The sequence below is a fragment of the Eublepharis macularius genome, chromosome 8 (assembly GCF_028583425.1).
Source record: "Eublepharis macularius isolate TG4126 chromosome 8, MPM_Emac_v1.0, whole genome shotgun sequence".
NCBI lineage: Eukaryota > Metazoa > Chordata > Lepidosauria > Squamata > Eublepharidae > Eublepharis > Eublepharis macularius.
The window spans coordinates 84,313,950-84,337,586 of NC_072797.1; positions in this window are offsets into that span (position 1 = coordinate 84,313,950).

The window sequence follows — 23,637 nt, forward strand, 5'->3', positions numbered from 1 at the left end:
TCTCAAGGATTTGGGCGAGTGGTGCCAATATTTTTGTTTTAAGTATAAAAGGTTTTTCTGGATCTGTTGAATTTCAAGAGCCTCTAGTGCTTTGCGCTCGTGCAGCAGCTGCCTATATACTTTTTTACTGCCATTTCTTTTATGTAGACACTCCAGGTTGTTAATTTTGTCAAGCAAGAGCTGTTTCTGCTGTGTTTTAGTCTTATACAGGGATGCCGAGAGCGCTATCAACCTCCCCCGTAGCACTGCTTTAAGTGCATCCCACACCGTTTGGGATGAAGTTTGTCCTGTTGGGTTTTCATCCAAGTATTGTTTAATGTATTGTTCTATTGTTTTGGTGGTGCTATCGTTAAGTAAGAGGTTTTTATTAAAGGTCCAGTATTTTTCTTTAGGATATTCAGAAGCCAGGGATACCCTACAGTTCACCCAGGTGTGATCTGAATATTCTATGTTACCAATCTCAGAGTGGCTCACCCGTTCAGAGAGGTCTGTGGATACAAGAATGTAATCGATTCTCATGTATACGTTGTGTCGGGAGGAGTAGTAGGTGTAATCCCTAATCAGACTATTTTTCTCCCGCCAGATGTCAGTTAGGTGAAATTGGTTGAGTATCGACAGCAGCTTTGAGTTAGAAGGTGCCGAGCTGAGTTTCCTTTTGGGCTTAGTGGCATTGTGGTTAAATGAGGATTTATCTATTTCACTGCTCACTATATAATTAAGATCCCCACCTACTATCACTGGTCCCTCCTGAAAATCTTGCAGTTTTTGCAGAGTTTCAGTCAAGAAATCTAGTTGGCTTGCGTTAGGGGCGTAAATTGAGGCCATTGTGACCATCTGACCAGTCAGCTGACCTTTGATAAACAAGTATCTCCCTCTGGGGTCCTTTAGACTAGCTTTGTGTACAAATTGAGTATTTTTAGATAGTAATATTGCCACCCCTCGGGCCTTCGAGGATCCCTTCGCATGAAATTGCATTTTAATCCAGGGGGCCTTGAGTTCTTCATCGTGCAATGCATGCAGATGAGTCTCTTGAATTATAGCAACATCAGCCTTGAGTTTTGCCAATTTTGATAAGACCCTTTTCCTTTTTATGAGATTGTTAAGCCCCCTTAAATTTTGGGTGACAATATGTAAACTTGTTTGCGAAGTCATTGCCAATTAAGTAGTTACCCAGTTGGCGAAGTGTGGAGTCGTGCTGGTCAAAGTGGTACTAGTGGAGTGTCAAAAGCAAGCAGGTCGCGCCTGCTGCAGTAACGCGATACAGTGATAAGGTAGGTCAGTGTAGCAAAAGAAGAAAAAACAGTTAGAACAATGCGTTGCCAGCAACCAGTATAGGTTACTGTTTTAACAATCAAGTTCCATTAACACGTCAAATATGAAGACAAACTATTATACATTAAGTTCTATTGTGTAATATTATATCCCTGTAGAGAAGCACCCTTCCAATCCTTTAAAGAGAGAAGAATCACAAGATAATTGATGTCCAACGGGGTATAAAATGTAAACTTCCAATATTAGACAATCCCCTTCCCCCTCCCCTTCCCCTAATTCAATCAGTACAAGTAAAGTTGATTCGAGAGAAATAGTGGGTTAATTGATGAGACTTCAACTCCCTGTTCCTGTAGTCATATGCAGAGCTGTGTACCTCTTAATGAATAATCAATTTGATAAGTTATAAACAATTAATTGGAAGTTTGTCAGAGGTTTTTTAAGCAATTAAGTTAATACATATATATATACAGTGCCTACAATGATAATCAATGAGAAGTGATCACTCAGGTATTAATTATTAGTAGTGCTTCCTATGTTCCCTAACAAGTCAAAAAGTACAAACTGTGAATCAAATTCCTTCAATCAATGGAAGTCAACCCCCCTCCCCCCTCCCTTATTTAATCAGGATAGTTTAAGTTGATTAGAAGTTAATAAAAAAGTAATTGATGAAACCCTAATTTCTTGTCCCTATAGTTATAGGGGAAGCCCTATAGATTCCTTGTGTGTAATCAGTCAACTGGTGTGAAATTAATCAAGGAGAGAAATGCTGGTTTTAACTTATAGGATCTATGCAGTATTGTAATATAAGCATGTAGGGTCCATCATGGTCCTCGAGAAGAGGCAATCACACTGAAATTAATTATTAGTAAGGCTTCCTATTCCCTCCCCCCCCTTCTGCTTGGTATGTAATTAATTTAGCTTATATAATCAATGAATTTTGTGGTATGGCTAATCAATATTGGGCATGTGAGGTCAATCAATCAAGGGCAAGCCACCTAGCTTTGTCCTGTATAGTTTTGCCACCCAGGAGTAGTGACAAGCACTATCTACGAAAAGGTATAATAGCAACTCAACGTGCTACACCTTTAAATCGGTACAGCAAGTGAGATCCTTAGCATACCAGAAAACTGCTGTAAGTGCCCCCTCGTCTGGTCGATCCCAATACTACCGAAGGGGCTATTTATTTGATGAGGTAATTAAAGGAGAAGCAAACAAAACTTCACTAATGGAAGTATTAGTTACCCCGTTGCTAGACAGTCTTCAGAAGCTCAGAGTAAAAAGAACTTTTCTGAGCTTCGGCTTCAAGCCAAAAGAAAGGACTGCCTGTAAAAAGGAGCTAAATAGAGCAAAAAGCTCCTCATTCAATCCCACCCCGTTACCCTTTAAATGCAAGCGAGTATTATCTGATTCAAACATTCTACTTCAGATACAAAAGAGAACGACATTCAGAAAAAACTTCCCTCTGAGCTAGGTGTCATGGACGGAGACTTTGCTGTTTTTCTGTGGTGATAGAGGCAAGCTGCGTTTCCTTCGTAGTGAGTTCGCCTCGGTTTCCATGGCGCTTTCAATGCCTAGTTCCTGTAGGAAACGAAGACCATCGTCGGGCGTCGAGATGAAGTGAACCTTGCTGTTGACATTAACTCGGAGTGTGGAGTATCGGGTCCAGCTGTAATCAATTTGGGCCGATCTGAAACCTTCCGTTATAGCTTTAAATTGCCGCCTTTTTTCCAGTACTTCAGATGGGAGGTCCGTGAATACATTGATCTTTGCTCCTTTACATGTGAAAAATCGTTTCATTCTGGCCGTTTCAAGGATTTTCTTTCTAATTTTCCAGTCAGCAAATACTGCTACCACATCTCTCGGCCCATTCCTCCTCTCATTATTTTTGGCGCCAATTCTGTATGCCTTAGTAATGATTATGGGTGATCCTTCATGCAGCTGAAGCTCATTCGCCAGCCATTCCGAGAGAAAATTAGTAAGGTTTATATCTGCCGTAAAAGCCTCCTCCAGCCCCCAGAATTTCAAATTGGAGCTCCGCAGCTGCAATTCAATGTCCAGGATTTTATTTTGGACTTTGCTGTTCTCAGATTGGAGGATTCTAACGTCGTCTTTTAAAGCCGCAGTTTGAGTCAGGGCTTGGTCCGTCCTCTGAGCTACAGCATCCATTACCAATTTAAGGTCGTTAATTTGTTTAGAAATTGGCTCCATCATAAGTGATAGCCGATCTACAAAGCTAATTTCAACTTCTTTCAGCAAGGCTTTCAGGGCAGGATCATAGGATACAGCCGGTAGCTTTCGCGCCTCAGCCGAGCTTCCCGCGGCCGCCATATTGGCCCTCACACCCTCCGTTTCTCCCTCAGCACTCTCCGCCTGAGAACTTGGGAAGTATGTTTGTAAGCTTTTAACTGCTTTGGTATTTTGTTTTTTGAATGTCTGATCTTGCTTACCCTTCATTTCAAGCACAGCAAAACGAAGTAGAACGTGGTTTACTAGGGGTCCGGGGTGGGATCGAGACAGAGCTTTAGCACAGTGCGTCCATCCCGTTCAGAGCCGACGCCACGCCCCCAAAACATTCCCTTTGTAGTTAGGATAGCGAAAGTTCCCAAGGCCGGTTCTTGGTGGAACGTCGGTAGCCAAAACAATCTTCTTCTGTGAGATAGCTGCCTGGGAACCTTGGCACCTGTGGAGAAAGCACTTAAACACTGAAAGGATTAAATATGGAGTCGGTTAAGCGAAGCAGCACAACACAGCATTCTGAACCTGACATTCCAGGGAGTACAACATTATCTGACCACTGGGTATATGGCTATATGCTCGATGCATGGAGCTCTTGGCTCTCAGGGAACTGGTTAGTTCGCTTGAGACTAGGGATGCCAACGTGGTGAAATTGAAAGCGAGAGAATGGTTTGTGGACAAGACCTCCGGGGACCTATTGGAACAGTCCCACTCTTGTGGTGACAGCTCTTCTGCTGTTGTGGAGATTGTGAAGGTTGGAAGGCAACAGGCTGAGGAGGAGGGGCATGATCCCTGAGATGGGAACCCTTCTTTGAATAATGGACCAAAATCTGAGGATGCCCTTCTGGGGTTGTGGGCTTTTGGTAGAGAGTGGTTTGATTATTAGGAATATAGAGGCGACGGCTTGTGACAGGCATTTTGATCTCATGTGGATTTGCCTGCCTGGTGCGAACACACTATCCAGATAGGTTGATAGTGCTGGGGAGGAGTTAGTGCTCATGGTGCAGGTTGCTGCCAATGACATTGGGAAAAGTCATTGTGCAGTCTTGGAGGAAACTTTTAGGCTACTTGGAAGAACACTAAAGGGTAGACTCTCAAAAGTAGCATTCTCAGAATTGCTACCAGTTCCATGTGCAGGGCCAGCTAGACAGGCACAGATTAGGGATCTCAACTCGTTGATAAAGAAAGTGGTTCTGGCATGAATGGTTTAGATTTGTTAGGCTCTGGGGAACTTTCTGGGACGTGATCTTTGGCTCACTGAGGAAATCGATGTGTATCCCAGGGTACATAAATAATGTCGCCGCCCTCGGGCAGAATTTCAGGGAAGGAAATTGGTACAGGAGGAAGTGGTAGGAAAAGGAGTTGCTCCAGAGCTTCCTCTGCCTGTCTGGTTTCAGGATAAGTTATGGTATGGGAATGGCATTGATGGCACTACTGGATGACCTCCTCCCAAATGTAGACAGAAGTGAGACATCTGCTTTTCCTACTAGATGTATCAGCAGACTTTTGATACATTGGACCATGCCATCCTGTTGAAACATGTGGAGGTAGGAGTAGGAATTAACGGATGTACTTTGGATCGGTTCAAATGGTTCCTTAGATGTAGGACTCGGGAGCCAATGGTGATTTGGAAGGCCAAGATCCTGAAGTAAATGGTACTCCCCACTTTTGATGGGATCCAACTAACTCTTGCTGACTGGGTTAAGTTGATTGAGCTTTGTTGCTGAAGAAGCATGCTGATGGAAATGCAGAAAAGGCATTCTTCACTCTGCTTAGCTTGGAAAATGCCCCCACCCACCTTGACTCTGCTGTCCTGGCCCCATGGATTCATGCTATGGTTACCTTAAGCAAAGACTTCTGTAATGCACTCTGTGAAAAATTCCAGAGCACTGAAGCTCCAGCTACTATCAGGCACTATACAGAATCTCCATATCACTCTCTTTCTATAGATATTCCTTTGGTTACTTATCAGTTACCAGATTTGATTCGAGGTTCTAGCTGTCACTTATAAAGCCCTTCAAGTCATTGGATGCAAATACCTGCAGTACTCCTCCTCCTGCGATATTTCCCTGCAACAGCTTCATTCATCTAAGTAAAGCCTTCTGAGAGAGCTATCTGACAAAGAGGCAAAATATGCAACTGTTCTCTGTGGTGGCCCCTACATTATGGAACAGGCTGCCTAGGCTATTATTAAGTGCCCCCCCCCCACTGCTATCATTTCACAAAATGACCCAAACAGAATTGTTCAGGAGGGCATTCCTGAAGAGGAAGCAACATTGTTTAACTTGCTCATTTTCAACAACTTTCTCAACCTTATGTTCCCACTTGCAGTTTGCAAACAATAGCTTGTACTTTTTGCACAAATTCCAATAGAGCGTTGCAGCTACTTTATTATGGCATTTTTTAATTGTCAGATTGTGCAATATTAGTGCACCTACTGATGAGATTGTCAACCATTTCGTCTGCCTCATTACATAAACAATATTTGCTGTCATTCATGGTCTTCAATTTTTGCTTTCATATAGATTGTTTTTAATGCCTGTTCTTATGAGACTCATAAGAAACACACAACTTTGGTTTAAATAAAGGTTTTATTTAAAAAGGAAAGATAGGAATGACAGTAGAATGTGCACAGAAACTTATACAAAGCACTACATTTGAGTTAGATTTAAACTACAACAGAAAAATATATTCAAAATATGTAACAGCACAACTACATTATATAATAATTCTCTACCCCTCTCCTTAAATACTTATATCCAAACTTTAATGTCAGTAATTTTTAATCAGTCATCTCTTCTATATTTTATCTCTATAATATAATTAACTTAATTGATTATGTTTCAACCTAAATAATAAAAGAAATCTTTTCATTTTTTCCAGAATTCCAGAAGTTAATTTAGCCATTGATGCACATTCATACATCTTGTCTATCCACTCAGGCATGTCATGTCTATCTCCTTTTCAATATCTCTTGCAGTAGCCATTTCCAGTTGTTACTCTTATCAATTTTACCACTATTATTCTTTGTATAGTGGCCATGCAATGGTTTACTTTGCTATACAGTTTTCAATGTTTCTTTCCTATAGTCATCTTTTGTACCCTTAAATTTAATTATTCCTTCTCTGTAAATGGCAGCCAGCATCTTCTCTTTCTTGTTCTTGATGTAATCATTCAGCATCAGCACCCTTTTTTCTTCTATTTGTAACAATATTAGGCCACCATTACTCTACAGCAAATATGTTGATCTATGTCACTTTAAGGATGTAGCGTAATTTGTCATGATTTTCCTTGTTTTGCAATCGAATGTATCCAATTTGGCTTGCATCCAATCAACAATTTTAGTTTTGTATCACATCACTTGGATGGCCCAGGTGTTTATAGCACAAATTATATTTCCACTGTTTAGTTTTTACTCGCGATCATCATCATCATCATCATCAAAGACAATAACAACAGCAACAACAAAAACAACCCTAACCTGTGAAACATTTCCTGTTTCACAGGCTAACTAACAATGCCCAAGACCCAGGTTCTCTAGTGCACAATGTGTGACTTACCTTTCACATTAAACTAGCTGGGTTGTTTTTTATATGTCTACATAATATATATTTATGATGACTTTTGAATATGCCAAGTGCTTCATTCATCTTTTTCTCCCTTTCCTACACAATATCTCATGACAAGCCATGATTATTCCCCTCCATAGGCAGAAAACTGAGGCTGATTTATCCAAAGGCCACCCAAGTCAGTCCAAGGATTTGAACCTAAGTAACCTCCTTACACTATATCCACTGGATCTCTCTCTCTCTCTCTCTCTCTCTCTCTCTCTGCAATGAATTGAACATAAAACAATGCACTACCCCAGAAAGCAACAGACCTAGTATTTTCAGACATCTCCTCACTGACATCCCCTGAGACAGTCTGATGTGCAAACCTCTCTGGGGGTTATTGTTATAAGCCAGTGAAGCAGTCTCTATGTGTCACTTAGAGGGCCAGCTGTCGCCACATAATAGCATTCATTCCACTGAACAATCAGTTGAATCTCCCTGGAGTAGTGGCTAAATTCTATTCTCCAAGCTTGCTACAATTTAACACGTGTTACTCCACACTCAGTCCTTTTCCATTCAGGACCTGAATTCATGTAACTGACATAAATTACCAAACTGTTTTATGTGGGGCTTGTAATTTTAAACTTGCCAGCTTTCCTAATTGTGCTTTTTAAGCCTGATCTCTAACTTTCTAAGGAGTGAAAAATTCACTCTTAAGAATATTGATAAAACATAATCTTGGAATTTTTATTTTACCTTTATATTCCCCTGGACAATACCTAGAAGACTGTTTTCTTATACTGACAAGTGGGGTCCCTTGTGAAAATTACAGGGGGGGGGCAGGATTTGAGGGAGCTGCACTAGGCGTCTGGCCTCCTTTCCAAACATCCTTCTCCTTTGCTCCACTCTCTTCCAAAGACCATTCCCCTTTCTTGTTTTTGTTTTGGGGAGGTTTTAAACCCTCACTCATGTACTTTGCATTAATTTTCATCTTTTTTTGCAAGCATGGGGGGTGTCCCAAGTTTGCAGAAACATCTGGTGTGTTTTGAAGAAGTCCTGATTCTCAGATTTAAGAATCTGCATGCATTTGGGACCACTTCAGAATGAGATATATAATTTTATTGAAAGCTGAATTTATATTCCAAATAACAACATAGTAAAGTAGGCCAACTTCTCTCATCAGTCTCACGCTGTGGTTATGTTGTTCAAAAAGAACTGAGTATGTCATTGTATCTTATATAGTCCAGTATATAGATACTCGAACACTCACCAGTGTGTCTCACATACTGTTCACTGGTTGCAAACAGGAAACCAATTTTTCAATTACTTGGTTCAACTGTTCGTTAACCCATTTATGACTGTTTGGCAGGTTGCTTCACTGTATTCCTTCTGAATCACGCAATACAATGCAAGTGGTATTTTGTGCGTGTGTATTTTCACACAGCCTGATTGAGTTCTACTATCGTTCTCATTGTCGCTGCATAATTATTCCATTCAGCAGGCAATTGTTTCAATAGACTGATCAGTCACAAATCATATAAATCAGACATAACTAAATGTTGTGTTTTAACAAAATCCTACCTTTTAGTGTTTGTATAGTGTCCCTAGTGACACTAATGGCTGCCAATTGGTTTGAATTAGCAGTGTCTTTTTGCATATGCAGATTTGCAAAAACTTGATGCAAATCCATTTGGCAGGCATTTGTGGCTGTTCAGCCTGAACTGAGCTGGCTGGGTGATCAGCTTATTTTCGATAGACTCTTCAAAAATGACTGTTGGACACATTCGTGGTGAAATTCACAATACCCCTAGTCCAGAATCTTGGTTTCTTTTGTCTTCTTTGGTGATGCATTTGTGCACAGAGGACCCTATGCATCTGGTCTGGACCTTTTGTGCTGTATTGAGATATCCAGGGAGATGGCTGGATCTAAGTATTTTTTCACACTTGATGCCTCCCCAGGGTTTTGGCAGGACAAAGTACACAGCCTTGTACTTTTAACACTCCATTTGGGAGGTATTATTTTCTCACACTTCCATCAGAGATCTATGAAAGAACTATACTACACATTTTCCAAGATCTAGAAGGCACCAAAGTTTACACTGATGACATTTTAATCTGGAGACAGACACTTGAATCAGAGACTAAAGAAAGTACTAGAAAGAGCCAGAGAAGCAGGACTGAAATGGAAAAAAAGAGATATTCAAATTCATAGTCAATGAAATATTATTTTGGGGAGAATGACTAATGAAGCAAAGATATTCAAGCTAATCACAATAGAGGTGATGCCACTTCTAATAGATAAAGGGATACAAAAATTCCTTGATCATGTTGCTTTTGTCAGAAAATCCATACCAAAGCAAGCAACTAGAACTTGCAATCTGAGAACACTACAGTATAATTATGCTCAGTGGACCTGGGATGCAAACCATATTGCTGAATTTGAGAAACTTACAGTGCGATCCTAAACTGAGTCATACCCTTCTAGTTCCACTGAAATCAATGGGCATAGACGGGTGTTGACTCCATGCAGGTTTGCACTGCTAAACAACTATTAAAGAAGGCTCCAATGGTCATATATTATGATGGAAAACACAGATGCTTAAGAAGAAGGGATTGGAGTCACCCTATCACGACACCATGGTGATCACTGCAGACCAGAGGCATATGCTTCAAGGGAACTCCCAAAGACAGAGTACCAGTAGGTACAAATCGAGAAAGAATCTCTAACCTCGGTCCCCGAATGCAAAAATATTCAGGTATTTATTTATGGGATGCCAGCAATTACAGATATTAATCACAAGCCACTAGACCCATAAAGGATCAGTGGACACTTGTTCCAGAAAACAGCTGCATTATTGATTGATTGATTGATTGATTGATTGATTGATTGATTGATTGATTGATTGATTGATTGATTGATTGATTGATTGATTGATTGATTGATTGATTGATTGATTGATTGATTGAGTGAGTGAGTGAGTGAGTGAGTGAGTGAGTGAGTTAGTTATGACATTTATAGACCACCTTTCTCATTGAGACTCCACACGGATCACACAGTGTGACATTAGTACTGTCTGTATCAAGGACATTTCCATAAACAATGCCATAGGGTAAATAAATACAAGTTTACAAAGACATAGCATTAGCAAGAATTCAATACAGAGTTGAAGAAATGCTGAAACAGAAGCAATTCTAGGCCTGACATTAGACTACACGAAGCACAGGTAGCTCATAGGTGCACGTATTTAAAGCAACAGATATTACATAAGACAACATAGTGGTGAAGTCTATGGTCCCTAACTCATTAGTGAAGCATCTGAGACCCCCTCCCTACAATATAGCCCTCCTATCTGAGTAAAAAGCCTTTTTGAATAATTCAGTTTTGCATCATTTGTGGAAAGCCAGGAGAGTGGGGGCTCTCCTGACCTCCTCAGGCAAGCCGTTCCACAGGGTAGGGGCCACCACAGAGAAAGCCCATGTACAGGCTGCTGTTGATTTTACCCATGTGCAGGCTGGCACCTGCAGGAGACTCTATTCAGATGAGCAAAGCTACCATGGAGGAACATATGGAGGGAGGCAGTGTTTGCTGGATTTGGAACAAGGCCATGAAAAGCTTTGTGTGTGATAACCAATACTTTGAACTGAGCACAGTAACTGATAGCTAGCCAATGGAGCAACTGCAGGATGGGAATGATGTTATGCTTCTGATAACAGTCGAGCCAAAGCATTTTGCACCAATTGGAGCCTCCTAGTTAACTTAGATGGGAGACCTATGTATAGTGCATGACAATAGTCAAATTCTGATGTTACCATAGCATGGATCCAGGTACCAGGTTGGCCGTGTTGAGGTAAGAAACCATCTTCCAGGTGAGAGTGAGATTGTAGAAAGCATTTTTTGTGGCTGCCTCAACTTGTTTTTCTATAGTAGCGCTAGATCCAGTATAACCCCTAGGCTCTTAACCGAGTTTGCAAGGGTCAGATGAACGCCATCAAAAGTGGGGAGTACAATGTCCTTCAAGATCTCTGCCTTCCCAACAAGCATCCAGTCTTGTCTGGGTTCAATTTCAATTTGTTATTTTTCAGCCATTTCACCACAATTGTCAGGCAGCGATCTAAGATTTCTACTGCATCCTGTGGGGACTGGATAGTGAGATATAGAGTTGGGTGTCATCTGCATATAATTTACACCTTCAATAAGTACCTGAAGTAGGCCTGATTGTGGCAGATGCATTTTCCAGAGCATTAAACACATTGTTTCTTCATATATCCATCAGTTTGCAAGTAAATCAAGATAAGTAGTATATTTTCTAGAGATGGCAGCTAAATATTGCTGCTTCCCACTCTGTACATCCCATTCTGCACTCTTATTTAAAGTATTTTTCTGCCATTCTGGCTCACTTCCAGTGTTGGAGCTAGGCTGGGAGATAAATGGGTAATGGAGAACACTAGCGCAAGGAATCAGAAAGTGCAGGATTTATCTCCCCTTACTGCATTTTCTTCTAGAAGCAGATCCCACCCCACACTTCATAAATGAGCACATGTATAAAATACACATGAATCCTGCCAAAAGTCTAATTGTTCTGTACCTCTATCATGTCTCTGTTATCCTGCTCCTCTCCTTCACCTCACTAATCTTCATGCCATACATCCTGAGCCAACCAGATTCAGAGGCTTTGCTTCCCAAGCACATCATGAATGATATGAACTAATGCTAATGAACTTTGCTAATGATATGAACTTTGCTAATGCTCTATCTTTGTCAACTTGTATCTATTTACCCTATGGCATTGTTTATGGAAATGTTCTTGATATTGCCTGTACTAATCTCAGTGCGAAAGGTGGACTATAAATGACATAAATAAATGAATAAATATTTAACTCTTACGTAACAAACTAAGCAAAACTCAAGTTACCAGTTAAGTGCAGTGGTCAAGAACAGAGATGGGCACGAACAGCAATACGAACAAAAAAAAGCCACGAACAGCCCAATCTGCTGTTCACGAACAAGCTGTTCATGAGGCCCCATTCTAAACGAACAGGTGGTCGTTGCAAGCCTCATTAAGCCAGACAGTCTGGCACCTGCAATCAATTCCCTTGGCAACTTAGGCAGGGATTGTCTGAACTCTGTCTGAACCCCTGCTATTGCCTTGGAAAGCTAAGTCCAATTTAGCTTGATAGGCAGGTCTTCCTTTCAAGAGTGGAGCTCCAAATTTGTTACAAGGGAGCAAAGAGCAGGGGGGAGGGGGGCTCCCAGCTCTGGCTTAGTTTGCAGACAGTGGAGAGGGAGAGACAGTTGCTGTTGGCATTTTGATAGAGCATTGGATAGCATTGGAGCTTGAATTTTCTTTGATGCAGAGAAGTTAGCCGTGTTAGTCTGTGGTAGCAAAATCAAAAAGAGTCCAGTAGCACCTTTAAGACTAACCAATTTTATTGTAGCATAAGCTTTTGACGAAGAGAACTTGATTCTCGAAAGCTTATGCTACAATAAAATTGGTTAGTCTTAAAGGTGCTACTGGACTCTTTTTGAATTTTCTTTGTGTGTGGTGGGATATGAATCTACCCCTTCAAGTTCCAGGGCTGCTGCCAAGCTCTGGACCAAACTATTATTTATTATTGGTATCTTTCCTGCTGCCTGCTCAGGTAAGGTTTCTGGGAGTGGTGCGGTAGGGATCTACCCATTCAAGTTCCAGGGCTGCTGCCAGGCTCTGAGGTCAAGCTATTATTTATTATTGCTACCTTTCCTGGTGCCTGCTCAGATCAGGTTTCTGGGAGTGGTGCAGTAGGGATCTTGACTTGGATGATGGCTAGAAGAGAGCCTGCTGGCCCCTACAAACAGCCAACCACGAACATGTTCGTGAACAGGGCCATGTTTGTGGTTGTTTGTGATTCCCTGTTTGTGGATGGCAACAAACAACAAACATCATGTTCATTTTTTTTCCTGTTCGTGCCCGTCTCTAGTCAAGAATAGCAGGGCTCTAATCCGGAGAACCAGGTTTGATTTCCCACTTCTCCACTTGAAGCCAGCTAGCTGACCTTGGGTCAGTCACAGCTTCTCCGAGCTTTCTCAGCCCCACCTACCTAACAGGGTGATTGTTGTGAGGATAATAACACACTTTGTAAACCACTCTGAGTGGGTGTTAAGTTGTCCTGAAGGGTGGTATATAAATCAAATGTTATTATTATTACTGTCTTCTTACTGACTCTCTTCTTGTTATGAACATTATTTGGGTAACTATTGCCTTTTTGTCTTTTGTAAACAACTCTCCCCTGTTGTAAACTTTAAGTAAATTAATTCAGCTAATATCCCAAGAGCAGTTAAATCCCACTCGCCCCACACACACTTTACTTGAACTTAGATATACAGCTAAAATAATCTGGTGAGGGGGGAAAAGATACAGCAATAATGTTGTCAGCTGAAGAACAGAAACTTGATACTTTTGAACTAGACAGGCAATGAAACAGATTAGATTTGTACGCAATAAACTCCATCAGGGGAAATTGCAGTTCAGGAGGTATGAACTGCATTTAAGGCAAAGTTTTGAAGACGCAATATGTGGCTCTTAATACATTTTGTAGCAACAGCAGTTTCTGGGGTTGGCTAAGCTGTCAAGCTGCAGCAAACATGACAACTTTTCTCTTCCTCAGTGGTATTTAGGTTTAACTAGTAAAGCCACAGCCAGACTATAGCCCGTAAAAGGAGACCACTACTTCCACCAGTACTTACTTGGAGTCCAGGAAAACTGCAAGAGCTATATCTTTCTACTCATCTTAGATGTGCAAGAAATTTAAATTCATTTATTATTATGTCATCTATATGTTTTTCCTCAATTATCATTTATATTGATCAAAGCTATAACCAGATCAGAGTAAGGGCTAAAACGCAAGTGATGTTGTGAATCCTTGTTTGGATTCTCAGATGTGAATTGAGTTCCCAAAGAAGATAGGAGTCTCAGAGTGGACTGGAGCCATTGTGCTCCCCTCCCAGGTCTATCTACTTTGTTTTAAGGCTATGGAGTGGATAAAGATGGGGACAATAATGGTGCCTCTCTTCTTCCCCTCCTACCGTGAAAAGAAGCCCAGAGGGGCATACTATGGCCCTGATCCAGAATGGGACCACTTGTAGTAACATTTGACAGCTCAGTTTCACAGCTGGAGATCAATACACAGAACCCCAGTATCACTTCTTCTTTTGAACTATCTGACAAATGGGCAGCAGTCCTCCCACTTTCTGTCAGTCACCAGTAGGGATGTGCATAGCAAACAAAAAAAAATTGAAAATGTACACAGAAATCACTGGTTCAGCTTGCTAAAGCAGCTTCCAAAATGCTGAACCAAATCAAGGAAACAAGGCTGTAACCATCCCACCCCCCACCCAAAAACATTTCTTCAGCCCTTCCTGGGTAATGGCATTGACATGGAGTGGCTTGTTGGGATCAAATTGCAAAAAGTTTATTTTGTGTGGGGAGGGTAGAAGCAGATGGCAAGGTGCCGTCGGTGCCAATGTTGCCATCGCCACCCCTTTCTGTGCATTTTTACACACAATGCAAGGAAAGGCTGGCAACATCCGCATAGGCATGCACACATGGGTTTGGGGAGGAAGGAGTTTCTTTCAGTCTCTGAGCCCTGGCCGCCATAGAGGCTCATGTTAGGTCCCTCTCAGGCATGTTGAGTTGGTTGATGCTCATTCGATGGCCTTCTGCTGCTGCTGTCCTTCACTTAGGGACCATAGTGCTAGGACCACTCACTGACTTAAGAAGTTCTCTGAAGATGGTGGATCGAGGAGCAGTAGGAGGAATTTCATCTTGCCCAGAAAGCCATCTATCTTGTGGGGCTCTTCTGATGAAAACTGTTAACTCAGCATTAAATGATGGGGATGTAGCACATATTGCGCCTGTGCACACACACGCACCAGTATTCCATGCAGAAGGACTGATCTGGGGGACTTACTCAGTTCTGTCCACCACCTTGTCTTCTTCATTCAGCTCTAGGTTTACAGGGCAATTGGCAGCCAGCAACTTGTCCAGGCTCCCACTTTTACTAGTAAAAAATAGGGGAGAAAGAGGAACATCCTCTCTCTGCTTCCCTTCCAGTGATGGAAAAAATAACATCTAGACCTCCCTTTCTGAGCACTGTTATGCACAGTACAAGGGCAGGTTGGCAGCCAGCGGATTTAAATAGGGAGTCCCAGGCTGCTGCAAAGAGGAGTAGAGTAAGGAGGATTAATCCACCCCTCATTGTGAAAATAAAACTACAAGGCAGAGGGAAACATGCCATAACAGCAGGACTCACAGTTAATAATTTATTGGCCCTCTCACTAAACTCCCATAAAGAAGTTTTTTTAAAAAATTGCTGCACTGTTCTGGTTGGCAATGGAGCACTTTCCTGCTTGTGAGCCCTTGGCGTGCCATGCCACATCACTTTGCCAGTAAGTTTCCTACCATTGTGTATACCCACCAACACTTGCCTTCTTTGGGGTTCACTGTTGTGTGAGTTTTCATGTGCTTGAGAAAAAATTCATTGGATCAAAGGGGTTTTGGATGGTGCAGTTTTTCTTTAAATGCAAATTCAAGCATTTCCCCACTCCCTCTTTTGAAAAGAACAGTGTGTGCATGCATTCTCACTGTACAGCCGCCCAATACTCACTTTGATGCGTGCCTTCCCCAAGCATTCCTCAGGGGCCATAAACATGGAACTCCATTGTTGCATGTTCTCAAACTTGACAGGTCAATGGTTTAGATGGAGAACTGTGTTCAAGTGTGATTTTGGTGCAGTTGAGTGCAAACACACCTGCCCCAAAGCCTTATTTCCCTACCCCCACCCCTGCATTTGTGCATGCACAGCCAACATGCAAGCAATGGGCTGAAACTCATAAAACCTCATAAAAACACCAAAAAAACCCCATATCAGTTCTAAGCCAGCACCAATCCAGCTGGAACAAACAGTAATGGAATGCAATTATTCTGGAACTCCCCAGAATTGAAACTGAAATGGAAAGAGTACAGTCCTCTGCACGCTTATTTCTTTATCTTTTTTGGAGGCATTCTATAAAAAATTTAACTCATAAAATTATTTTAACTGATTCAGAATATTATATTCAACTGCTTCAGTCTCCTCAATCTCAAATTTCTTTTGGCTGAATCCTATCACTGCCATCAATATGTAAAGTTCATGGTTTTCAGTGTTTAAACAGAGGTAGAATGCTGCATAGTTCGACTAGAAGTGACTGTGTCCCTGAGTCCACCATGGGGACTCTGCCATTTTAGGGATTAAATACCCTCTTACAAATGCTGCAAGGGTCCAGTGCTGATTGGGACTTTGGCATGGAGGGGCTTCTGAATGTCCCGTGCCATTTTCAAGAGCTCAGACCTCTGGTCTTAATCAGAATTGGACCCTGCAGCATTTGTAAGCAGAGGGAATTTGATTCCTAAAATGGCAGAGGTGTCCCCGTGGTGGATTCAGAGATGTCATCATGTCTGTTTGATTCTAACAGATTGAACCCAAAAGGGCTTTTAAGTACAGTTCTTACATATAAAACATCAGGTAAACAGGATAAAAAACAATAATCTTAATTCACTACTAGGGATAGGTGAAATAAGGACTTCGGAAATGAGGTTTAAAACTATTTACAAATAACATACAGCTGTTCCTGGACACATGAAGTTATATAACATTTCTGATATTAAGCACTGGATGCACAGAACAGTTAACAAACAAGCTTGTATTCTTGTGGCGAATATTGAGCTTCCCTCAACCTCAGGATTCTCACAGTGTACAAGTGAACACTCAGAAACTACAGATCTTTTACTACAATCATTAGCAAGTTTCCCTCAGAAACCTGGCCCAGTCTCTTCCTAACACATTCACTCTGCTAGCGTGCTTTATTATAAAAGACAGACCCTGAGACTTCTAAAGTTTCTTGAGAAAAGATTATCAGCCTCCCTGTCTGTAAGCCCAAACTCTGTCTCCAAACATTCACTGCTTACAGTTTACATGTTTACACTCAAAATAAACTCTGAGACTTATATTGCCTTCTGAGACAGGTTCTCTCAGGACAAGAGCCCTACCTGATCTGAACGGATAGTGTAACAGTTTTTTCTCTCTCTCTCTTCCCACATATCCTCAGTCATTCGTGAGCTGTGATTAGTTGTTTGCTGCTCTGGCATACAGGGAATTGGTGACAGACAGGGAAATGGCAACTGACAGAAAAGGGAAGGAACTCTGTCCATCCATCATAGCCCTAAGATTAAAAATACTGATATTTGCTCAGATACAGACTGCATCGATCACGTTTTGGTTTTGTAGTGGTTACAATGTTTTGTCCAAAAGCTTAGCATTTCAAGAGACTAGAGTTAATAGCGAACCACCTGATAAACAAACCAAATCTTTAGGATGGCTGCATGGCTGGCTGAGAATATAATAGGTTAAAACTAATATTAGTGAATGTCTTCATGGTTTGTTGTTGTTGGATAGGAATAAAACATTTACTCTCCTGGGATGTGAATGAGAATGTTATGTGTGAATGCTTCTACTTTAAAAAAAGAAATCAAGGATAGACTAAGAATATTTTCCACGACTGGCTACTTTTCCACAGACAGTGAGTATTTACCATTTGGGATTAATCAAATGAGCAGACCTGCACGTACTATCTAAAATGGTCTGCTATAGGACGGGTACAGCACATTATTTTCTGCCCTTTATTCCATTTCAGCACTGCTCTACAAAGCAATTCATTCACAAAGCTTTTTTTTTAAAGAGCATTTTCATCTGAATTTTCTGTCATCTGTTAACAGTCAATCTAGTTTTCTTCTTTGGTCATGACTTTGGCAAGTGACCTGAGTTCCTTTAAAAAGACAATGCTGAGGTACGCCAAGTTATTTTTAATAGTGTGCACACAGCAGAATTTTCATTCACTGTGATTTCTAGCAATAAACTATGTAACATTAATAGCCTATGATGGGGAGAGTTATCTGAGTGGCATTACTGCATGAAATATCTCGTGGATGTTGAAGAAATGAAGGCAGATCTTGAATCTTATCTGACATCAGCAGTTAGTATACAATGATGCTATAGTTAAATGATAAGAAAAACAGAGAAAAGTCTGGCATTCTACTAGATAGGTCCTGAACCATAGAATGTCATCAATAAGTCAAACCACATGTGCATTGTAAAGCACAGGAAGGTCAAAATGTGCCTGTAAATCAACCTTACTTGAGTGGCCATCAGCTGAGTCAGAAACTGAATACAAATGCATTTTAAATTGCTTTTCTGCTTTTTTGCTCCCTGTCAACAACAGGATGGAGATGAAGAGCGCTCTAAGTAGCACATATGAGCTTGGAATTTCTGCCGCTTTCTGATACTGCACTGTGTCAACTGTTGTTGCACAAAATATACCATTCACTATAATAAAGTAATTGGGAGGGAAGGCAGCATGGTATAGCCTGATCTTGCCAGATCTCGGAAGTAGAGTCAGTACTTGGAGAGGAGACAACTAGGGAAGACTCTGCAGAATAAGGCAATGGCAAACCACCTCTGCTTCTCACTTGCCTTGAAAGCCCCAGCAAGGGTTGCCATAAGTCACTTGTGACTTGACAGCACTTTATACACATAATAAGGTAATTGCATTATACAGCAAATTAGAACAACACTCACACTTAACTTTAGTATATAAATTAGAATGTTTGAAATTAGCCAGTTTTGAGCATAAGCATATCAGTTCAACTCCCTTTATGAACAGTATTCTGTGGTGGTCTATGGTTGTAAACATTCACCAGCAGTTGAAGACTTTCTGATTTGCTCTGGTGTAACCTCTGTGACCCCTTCTTCCTGCCCAGTTTTCACTGTTCTTTTAATGTTTTTATGTATGTACTTTAGCTTTGGTTTTAATTATTTTTGTTTAGTTTTAATGGTTTTATGATGTGTTTATATTATGTGTGTGTTTTAACATGTTAGCTACCTTGGAGCCTTGACGAGGGTAGCAAGATGGGGTATAAATTTTGTAAGTAAGTAAGAAAGTAAGTAGGCAAGCAAGTAAATAAATAAAGTAAAATGGTGACCAACCAACTGGCCCATACAGCTCCCCAGCCATGTTTTTTTTTTTTAACAAAGAGAAGCAAATATTTAATAACCGCTTCAGGTTGGGGAGGGGGAGCAGGCCACACACATTTTTATAGCAGTTAATAAACAACAAATGAAGAAAAAAACTAAAATAAAGAGGAAGCTATTGGCATCCAGATAGGGCACAAGGGGGAGGTCCAATTAAAGATCAGATCCTGCAAATCTACAGGGGCTGACCTTAAACCATAAGCCTGCTCAGGGTTGTTTCTCACATCGAACAATGGCGTGGTTAGCAGTGTCCTGCCCCAGAGTTAGGAATACCAGCTTTATTAAATAAACAGTTATTCTATACAAATCAAGGCCTAAATATTTTATAAGTTAAAAAACGTTCCATCCATCTTCAGATTAATCTCTCCGCTGGCTTCTCAGAATGGGGGGAGGGAGCTCTATGGTCCAAGTGGCTCTATGGTCACAGGCAAACCATTACAGGTCAGGAGGGTGGATTAGCAGTGATGCAGAGCCTCTGCCGGGGCTGAGGGGCACCACCTTAAGCGGCCTGGCCCTGGAGCAATAGCAGAGACCCTCCTAGGGTTGCCACACACACACACACACACCCCTGCCCAAGCGGGGGATCCCCCGATTCCACCCTCCCCCTGCGCCCACTTACCTGGCCAGCGGGGGGCATGCTCCTATGGGCACCCCCTCGCTGGTTGGTGTGGTGCACTCCTGGGTACGGGGCATGCTCCCGCACCGCAAGAGCAGGTGGCAGTGACAGAAAGAGAGCAGACGGCAGCGGCAAGAGCAGGCCGCTCTCTCTGCCCCTCCCCGCCGTGCCTGACAGCATCATGTGGGGTGCCCTTTGCCCTTGCGTGATGACATCACTCCCGGAAGTGACATCATCATGCATGCCGGGAATGCCCATGTGCTTTGCGCACGCACAGGCACAACATCGAGAGCAGTAATAGGTTAGGAGCCAGCATCCCAGTCTCCCACTGGGAGACTTGAGGGACCTGGAAACCCTAGACCCTCCCCAGGGCTACAAGTTCAGACTATGTAAGATCTTCCCCTGCCCCAGGGGCCACTGCCTCAGTCATGCCAAGCTCATGTCTCCCTGACCCCTCAAGACCTATCTAGGGTTTCCAGCTTTCATAGCAAAGGGGCAAGATGAGGTCAGGGGTACTCAGGCCAACTCACAGCCACAGGAAAGGCCACACCCAAGGGAAATTGAAGCCCCTTCAGCCATGTATTGTGGTGTGCCAGATACAACTCTGTTGGTCAAGAGAGGCAGTAAAAACAGCCATTTTCTCAAACTTCCCTTGCTTAAGTGCCGCCACAAGGCTACTTGTCCTGAGGAGAGCGGAGAGAAAAGAGAACAGCCGTCATCGAAAAACCTGACTGAAAACTGCACGATGAGATCATATTAGAATATATACTAAAGCAGTCTATTAGTATCTGACTAAAAAATTCAACTACTGCGGTAAATGTTTTTGAAACTCAGTAGTATATTATGTTATTTTTCCTTTCCTTTTTCCTTTAGAAGCTCCTTGATATGAAGATCTTGAGCTGCAGAATTATTTAATCTATTGTTTAGGGGACATAAGAATTGAAATAAATTTTGCAACTGCCAGTGTAATTTTAGAAGCCCTATCACTTTTTATTTATTTTATTTTAAATTTTACTCCATTTATTCTCTGTCTTTCCCCCCAATGGGCATCCAAAGCAGCTTACATCATTCTCCTCCTTTTTATCCTCACAACAACCCTCTGAGGTATGCTGAGAGGGTTTGAGGTCTCCCGGTGAGCTTCCAGGACAGAGTGGGCTCTCCCAGATCCTAGTCTGACACTCCGACAGGTAAACATATCATGAAATAGTCCGCATCATAAAAATTAATCAGGCTAATTAATCAGGATTGCTTTCTGACAAAACAGTATTTTTAATGGAGTGTTGCAAATTACTAAGATTATAAGGTTATTTGGGGACTCTCATCAAAAAGCACCCTGACCTGGATAGCCTAGGTGAGCCTGATCTTGTCAGATCTCAGAAGCTAAGCAGGGAAAACCTTGGTTAGTAATTGGATGGAAGATCTCCAGCAAAGACCAGGGCCGCAGAGGCAGGCAATGGCAAAACACCTCTGTTAGTTTCTTGCCATGAAAACCCTACCAGGGGTCGCCATCAGTCAGCTATGACTTGAAGGGGCTCTCCTCCTCATCAAAAGCCAGGATAAAAACCCAACAAATGAACAAATAATACTGGATCAGAGCTAGCAACAATGGCACAAGTCCCTATCCATAAACTGTGGTAGGATAGTGTAGAAAACTGACCTTGAGAACCAAAGAGGACTGGACATATGAAATCATCTGTGTCAGACCACTGATCTTTCTAGCTCAAAGTCCATTTCTCTGACTGACATAGGTCTTCCAGGATTTCAAACAAAGGAATATTTCCCCCAATATCTGCTACAAGAGTTCAAAGATACTTTGGTTGACCCTGGGATCTTTTACAGGCAAAGCATATACTCTATCAATGACCCATTTATTTACTTACATTTTAACTTATTCTCCAAAACGAGACTCAAGTTAAGTTACAAAGATAATAAAACTATATTCAATTAAAATCTATAAAAATTAGGAAACATTTGTATTTAAAAATTAATAAATATTTACCATTTTTCAAGGAGTTCAGGACAGCATACATGATTCTTTTTCCTCCTCGTTTTTATCCTTACAACACCCATGTGAAGGCAGTAGTATAAGTCTAGTTCAAGGTCACATAGAGAATTTCATGTGAGCAGGGGTTTGAATCCAGAACTCTTAAGTCCTAGCCTAGATCAGCACTTCAGCCACTATGCCACCCTGGCTCCCATGAGCCCTCCTGTGCTTTAGGGATACTCAAGAGTCTAGCATTCATCTTCTTTTCATCTATCATTGTCTGTCCATCCGTGAATCTGTCCATCTCTCTCTCTCTCTCTCTCTCTCTCTCTCTCTCTCTCTCTCTCTCTAGTGGAGACTCAAAGTGGCATACATTGTTCTTCATTTTATCCTCACAACAATCCTGTGAGGTAGGTAAGACTGAAAGTATGACCAGCCCCAGATCACCCAGTGAGCTTCCATGGGGATTTGAACTTGAGTCTCCCAGACTGTAGTGCAACTGTCTGTCCACTATCTCATACCAGCTCTCAAGGAACTCTGTACATGCTCTGAGGAATCTACTACAATCTAGATAAATTGTACTTAGATGAGATAGACAAACTTTATTGCTTTTATCTGAGAGATTTTGTGTGTGTGCATGTGTGTGTGATAGTGTGCTCTTCACTATGTTTTGTATTTTCCCCCTTTACTACCCCCCTTTTGACACCCTTGGATACACACCTTAACCTGGTGAGGGGGTTTGAGTATGTCAGTGCAGCTGAGAGTAATACTGTCAGGAGCTCAGGCTTGGTCAAGAGTGTACCTCCTGGAAGAGACACTCAAGGTGGAATGGTCAAAGCTGAGACTCTGAGTAAGATGCATCTACCCCCCTCCCCTTTTTCAGGAATCAGCATTCACATCAGCAGAAGAGAATTGACTGTTTCGATGGTGATGGGAGTGGAGGAATTCTTGAAGACTAGTTACTGGGCAACAAGAGTAGTGGAAGATGATTCTGGCAGAAGATCTTTCACAGACAATGGCAGTGACACTTCAGCTAATCCTGGTTAATATTGTGCAGAAGAAGGAAATGGTAAACCACTTCTGATAATATCTTACCTTGAAAACCCTATGATGAGACCATCCAAAATGAAATAAGATATAGTGCAGCAAGACAGGACCCGCCAGGTTGGATGGCTACTGGGGAAGAGCAGAGGACAAGTAGGAAAAGAGCTGTTCTTAATGATGTGACTGGATTAAAGCCAAAAGGACATTCAGTTGCTGATGTGAATAGCTGCAAAAGGAATTTTCAAAGCTGTGAGACACATAATAGAAACACTGAATGGGAGAAGTATGAAGCCAGGTAAGCTAGAAATCATAAAACAGGAAACAGAACATTTAAACACTGCAATCATAGGTGAAAGTAAACTAATGTGGACCAACTCAGGACATTTTCAGTCAGAAAACCAGTCTTTTACTACAGAAATAACAAACTCAAAAGAAACGGTGCTGCTCTAATAGTGAGGTGGGACATAGCACAAGCAGTCAAGAGCTACAATGCAAAGTCTTATCAAGTAATATCAGTCAAACTTGATGGAAGCAAACCAAGGAAAGGCAAGTCAAAAAAACGAGCCAACAGACTGTTGTGTAGCTACTCCAATGTGTATTCGTAACTAAGGCAACAAGCAAGCCAACAACAAAAGGAAAGGGGAGCGCCTGTGAATCTCGGCTGCTCCCGACGGGAAATTGGCAACGGGCTTGCCAGGCTAAATTATCCCGTTTCGCAGTAAATTAGGCTTCTTCAATGGCCAATACAATAAACTCCTGAAACTTGATGGAAGGCCTATTAACATAACCATTATTCAAGTTTATGCCCCAACTACAGATGTTGAAGAGGAAGA